General features: G+C 45.4%; 1 protein-coding gene across 7 annotated transcripts in view; it reads left to right on the top strand.

Annotated features, from left to right (window-relative positions):
• Positions 1–1,621: 1,621 nt before the first annotated feature.
• Positions 1,622–6,274, top strand: part of B3galt1 (beta-1,3-galactosyltransferase 1) — a 501,059-nt gene continuing 496,406 nt past the window's right edge. For 4 of the 7 annotated variants that reach the window (XM_075984985.1, XM_075984983.1, XM_075984982.1 and 1 more), the window contains exon 1: positions 1,967–2,362. The gene's annotated coding sequence lies outside the window, so the exon portion shown is untranslated. Of the gene's footprint in view, positions 2,363–6,274 lie in introns of all 7 variants that reach the window. The other 3 variants (XR_012911780.1, XR_012911782.1, XR_012911781.1) reach the window with 1 other exon arrangement.

Here is a 6,274-nt window from a genome sequence, read left to right as displayed (position 1 = left end):
TTAATTTACATTTTGGTTAGAGATATTTCTAAATTATACCTGCTTTTGTAAAAGATGAATCCTTTAACAAAACACTTATTTCTATTTTGAAATTTATGTGTGTCTAGGTAGGGGTGTGCACAAGGGAGAACAGATATTTGAGATAATCAGTTCTTTCCTTCTAACGTGTGAGTCTCGGGTTGAACTTGGATGGTCAGGATCAGCAAATGCTCTCAGGCTTGGAGCCATCTCAACAGCTTCTTACTGTGTTTGGACTTTCTAAAGATTTGTATACTTTACACATATCAACTACTCTCCTCAAAATTTTGAATAAATCACACGTTTTTGTCTTTCTCTCCAATACTTCATTCCTATATGGATTTCCTTGAAGATACTGTTTTTCCTCATTATGCAATAATAATGCATATGTGTATAATTTAAAAAATTAACAGGTAGAGTCAAGACGTACTTGTTAGAAAATAAATCAGAGAAGTGTGGCCTACACCTCAGTTTTTAAATGTTATGAGAGATAAAAAAATGTTTACTCTCTGTTAGTATGGCCAGTTCTTTAGAAAGAGATGGCCTGGTTAGATGGGTCAAAGGGCTGAGGGGAAGGAAAGGATAGAACACACCAAGGGTCTGAGAATGTTCTTGTAGTGAAAACGTGGTGATGTAAGGCAAGTCTATTGTACAGTGAACACTTCCTTATAGAGCCCAAAAAGTTTCTGCAAGGTTTGTTTCAGAAATCAAATAATACACCTTTCTTTTAAAAAAATAAGAAAAGTAGATGAAGAAACGGATGTTGAGCGCAATAATAACGGAGCCACTTAACAACTAGCTAACTGAATAGAGACACAGAAATAAAAATAAAGGACATGAATCTCAAGTCACTTATCAGAAAATGATGTAGTTAAAATTTAAACATCTAATTTTTTCAACACTCACCAAAAAAAAAAATCCCAAAAAACAAAACAAACAAAACAACCTTGTGAAGTGACTCTTACTATCTCCATTGGACAGCGAGGGTCATTTGGGGGGTGTCCCTTTCTTCTTCAAGTCTTCGTGTAAACGTTTGATTTCGTTCTTTTCCGTATTTCTAGAAATTAAGTGTGGAAGCTTTTAAGTAGTACTCTGGGCCATTTTGATATATCTGCAGTGGAAAATTAAAACACTCCACAAGGAGGATTATTAGTGTTTGCGGCGGGGAGAGTGCAGCAGGCGAGGTTTCTTTTATCGTGCCCGGCCAAACAGAAACACTTAGTGTTCAGACACATTTGCATATGCATTCTTAAAACCTCTTGGGTCAGAAACACTTGAGAGTCCCCAAATGAGTAAATAAAACCAACGTGCAAGTGCTAGGTAATTAAGTCCCCTGTTTAAACCGGACTGGCTTTCTCTGTGTGGTGTCTGTTGTTGTTTGTTTTCCTGCGGTGGTTGTTTTGCCGGGTTCAAGTTTAAACCGAGAGCAGCTAAGGGAGGTCCACGCGGCCAGCAACTTTCAAAACGTTTCTCAGTGTGTCTCTTTCCTAGCTTGGGCTAGTCTAGGTTGAGGACTAGCAGAGGTATCCCTTTCCAGCTGCCAAATCAAGAAGGACGGGGGCGCTGTCTGGTGACTTTGCTGGCTTCCTTCAAGGCAGTGACCACCTCCAGGGATTTGGTCTCCTGAAGCGCCTCTTCTACCAGGGGTCTCTAGACCGCTGCACAGCGATGCCAGGACGCTGAACCTCCATGCCAAGGCTCTGGGGACAGTCACCCGGAGTGCACGGTCACGCCAAGACGCTCTCCGGGAGCGGAGAGAAAGCGCCCCCGGCCCGGATTTGTGGGCCGGGCTTCTTCCGTGCGTCTTCAGCTCCGGGCCTTGAGCCCCCAACCCTGAGCCGGGGCCCTGCCTCCCCCTCCCAACAATCCCACACCCCAGCAGCATCCTCTCCCGGAAACAAGCCTGCTGAGCAAAGGCGGAGGCAAACCTTGGGCCTTCCGCTCTGATTGGTCTCCCCCCGCCGCGCGGGGCGAGGCGGCGATTGGCTGCCGGGCGTTGTCAGTCGCCGAGGCCAGAGCCGTCGCCGGGGAAGCGCAGCCCGGCTCCCGTGCTCCCGCTGCCGCCGCGGCTGCTCGGCTGGTGCAGCTGAGCGAGCCCGCGCGGGCGCCACCGCCGCCTCCGCCGCTGTCCACCGCGCGCAGCCAGCGCGGCGGGGCTTGCAGGAGGCCGCCGGGAGGGGCGGGCGCGCGAGCGGAGCACGAGGAGGCGGAGGCGGGGGAGAAGTGATGCTGGCGCCGGGGATCCGGGCAGCGGCAGCGGAGAATAAGCATCTTCGGGACCCCGGCTGCAGCGTCCCTCTGGCCCGCGGGCCAGCTGAACGGCCAGAGACCGTGCCTCTCGCAGGTAAGGTGCGGCTCTTTAGATGGCTTTGTGATCTTAGGGTGCTTACGAGGCGCTTAGCGGCCAGGGTATCCGGACAAGGATGTTTGGCACCTGGACGGCGAGTCCTTTGCCTGGCCAGACTGCTGCTAGTGCCGGTGCGGCTTCAGCTCCTGCCTTCTGGCTTAGGCAGGGACAGACTTTGACAGCGCGTGGATGGCATTGTGTGTGAGAGAGTGTGGGTATGTGTGTGTGTGTGCGCGCGCACACACACGCACGAGGTTTGGGGCACTTTGCAAGGAGGAGAGGAGTAGGTCCTCTTTATGTGGACCTGTGCCCTTCAAGGGATCCCAGCTGGGATGGAGTGAACAGTATGCTTTTAGCTTGGAAGGAGGGAGAACTCGGAACACTGGAAAGTCTCCCGTGGTTCAGAAGGAACCCGGCAAATTGAACTTTATTGCCTTAATGAAAAGGAGCCTTTGGGTCTGGCGCGTCAGGGGAGAAGCACATTCACCAAGGCTCCCCGGAGTCTCACTTTACGCCAGGGACTTTGGAGCAGCGAGTACTGCTTGGTCCTCCTTACTGAAGAGGAGCAAAGAGAAGTTATGCGGGGCGAAGGCCAGAGGCTAGGCTTTGGTGCTGACCACTTTTAGGTTGCAGAAGCACGGCATGGGAGACTTTGTACACTCGCATTCCGCTCCAAAGGATTGGCGCCTTTGGACTCAGGTGGGAGGCGACTGCACCGCAGGGCTGAGGTGGAGTGGAATTAGTGTGGCTGTTGGAGGAATGTCCTGGAGGAGTCACTTCCTCCTGGCCCCCTTGACAGGTGTGCCGTCCCGGCTTGGGACTTAGTGTGTCCTGGGACAGATGCTGGGCGAACTGTTAAGCTCCCGAATACTTCACATCTGCTGGGATCTGGGCCCCCAGACTTGGGAGCACCCAAACTAACAAAGCTAACCAAGGTTTCTGTACCCAGCCTCTTTCAGGGCGTATGCTGTTTTTGTTTTTGTTTTACTCACATGTTCCGTTATTGTAAAACCATCGCGAGTACCATGTACACTGCAACCTCTTCCGCGGAAGATGAATTTTATGCGCCGCAGCAACTGGGTATTGCTCTCAGCTGAGCCCGGATCTCCGTAGCTCACTGCAGTGGTTACCCCATCCCTGTTTAGGACGCACAAACTTAGAGTTAGCGTCTGTTTTCTCTGGGATCCGTTGCCTCCATAGCAATCTCTCCCTTTGAAACTTCGTGAAATATTTCGGCACTCAGGCACTTTGCCTACCCTGTTTCAGACGGGAAAGACTCTGTGACAAGAGATGGGATTGCAGGGAGCTGTCAGGGTGGGAAGGGCAGCTCCCCTGGCTGGCAGTGTTGGGAAAACCAAAATTGGCTCAACACATCTTGAACTGGCTACAGCGCTTCTTCTGTTTGAAGCTGTGTTATCTTTTAAATCAGAGGAATCAAGCACAGAACAAACCCAACCACCACAACCACCACCACCACCAAAAATGCCCAGACTTAAGACGCAGAAACAGCTTTGTTCGGGTTCATTCCTGGTTTGGTACCAGTGAAAATGAAAGTAAGGCGTCCCATGAGAATATTATAGGCAGCAAGGAGAACACTGTTTAAAACCTCAGGCTTTTGCCTCTAGGTGTTTTTGTAGTTTGCAGAGTAAAGATTCTGTTTCCCCTCAGTTTAGTAACTGAGTTAGTCTAAAAGCGATGAGCAATTTATAGTGACGTTGCGGTGGTGTTAATTTTGTATCTGAGGGTAGTTGCTTCAATAGAAATTGCTACCGAGTATTCGTATTTAATACTTATGACTTCTGGCTCCAAAATCTGTTTTTCTGATATATTTAAAGTATACATTGTTTCATTTCCGATCAAGATTCACCTGCCTCCAGGTGATTTTTTTTTTATCATAGCAACTTTTAAGTTGCTGTAATATTCGGGATTTTGTGACTATTTTTAATATACTAAATGGTTGATTTTTTGGAAACCTGTGGACTAGCAAAAATATTTGTGTTCACTTTGACTTGGTATGAAGGTACTAAGATTAAAATGAGTTACACATTATTAATAAATAACCCCAAATGAAGTTAAACTCAGAGGAAATAAGTAATAGCAGCTAATATTAAAAATTGAACTTCTTAGGAGAATTTTGACAAATTGGCCAATAAAATGCCTTTCGTGTAGCTATCAAGTACTTTCTAAGTAGACTGCATTATTATATATTAGGGTAAGCGACAAGCCTTAAAATAGAATAATGTGCGCATTTTATGGTGGCCCTTTTAAGGAGAGGCTTATACTTTGGGAAAGGAATCTTTTCAGATAAATATACCTTATGAACAATTAGAATAAATATATTAAAGTTTAGATAAAGATGTGCATGCCCATAAATCAGGATTAAAAATAGAAGGACGTTTATGTGTAAGCTTAGTGAAGCTGCCTGTTCAAGTCAGGAGGGAAGGCCAGTATTGGTTTGTGGGTGGTAATGGGTACAGTAGCAACTTAGTTTTTTTTTTTTTCTTGTTTTGTTTTTTGGTTTTTCGAGACAGGGTTTCTCTGTAGCTTTGGAGCCTGTCCTGGAACTCCCTTTGTAGACCAGGCTGGCCTCGAACTCACAGAGATCCGCCTGCCTCTGCCTCCCGAGTGCTGGGATTAAAGGCGTGCGCCACCACTGCCCGGCCTTAGCAACTTAGTTTTTAATCCTGTCTGCTAGCCACTCTGTCCTATTCTCTCCCCATTCATACATGTATATGTCATGTATACCACACACACACACACACAGAGCATTTGAAGTATGATAGCCATGCATTTGAAACAATTTCACATTCCATTTTGCAGGAGAAATAATATTAATTTGTCAATATTGTCAACCCTTTTGGTAATCTGTTATTGATTATGATGCTTAGTAAAGTAAATTTGAGCAAATTGTACTTTGATCCTAATGTGTGGGTAAAAGGCCTTGTAGGTGTTAGGACTGTATCACAGAATAATGACAGAGACAACTGCCATTGTGTGCTATTTAGATAAGCAGATCACAGAAAAACGATAAAACTAGTATACTGATCTTCTACCGACGTGTATTTTCTACACCCTTACTTCATGGTTCAGATTTTCCATTTCATTATCTGTTCAGATAATTCACATTAATTTACATATCCCCATCAAGTACTTTAATTGACTTTGATACTATCAAGCAGTCGCAAAGGTAGCCCCATGCCTGCTGGTCTTGCATCTCTGGATGAGGCCTACAAGAACATCTGCTGGACATGAGTGTTAAGGTGACGGTTGGTGCATCTGAGACAACCAACCAAGGAGATGACAAGATGCCTACCCTTTAAAATGTTTAACACTCAGTCAGATGTGGTGGCACCCACTTGTAATCCTAGCCTTCCTTTAGTAAGCTGAGGCAGGGGGAGGGATTGTGAATTTGAAGCCATCCTTAGCTACCTAGTGAGACTGTGTCTCAAAAAATTGTAAATCAACCCAGAATACTTTTCAGAAGACTAAGGAATGAAATATTTGACCTTTAGCATAATTAATCTAAATCAATAGTTTAAGAAAACGCTTATGACTATCTAAATTCAACTTATATATAAAACATTATCCAACGGAATATAGTGAGTCAGTGGTGGCTAAGGATGGATTCAAAGGCATAATTTTAATGAAAGAGTTTCTACTTCTTCTACATTGAAAGTGTCAAATCCATGGCATTTGTAAAGGCCTATCACAAGCCCTGGATTTTGGACTCAATGTTGCCATTAAGATTATCATCAGTAAAAGACTTATTATCCAAGTCTCTGGTAAGAAATGCCACGCTTCCAAGAAAGTCTGCCTTTAGTTAAAAATCAAGTTGGTTATCCAGACAGTTCAGCTACAAATAAAACTTGTCAAAAATTGTGCCTTTATTCCATTTCCAAGAGAGAGAGA

This window comes from Microtus pennsylvanicus, chromosome 9 (genome assembly GCF_037038515.1).
Source record: "Microtus pennsylvanicus isolate mMicPen1 chromosome 9, mMicPen1.hap1, whole genome shotgun sequence".
NCBI classification, from domain to species: domain Eukaryota; kingdom Metazoa; phylum Chordata; class Mammalia; order Rodentia; family Cricetidae; genus Microtus; species Microtus pennsylvanicus.
The sequence above is the reverse complement of the archived record's forward strand: the minus strand, read 5'-3'. Positions and strand labels throughout refer to the sequence as shown.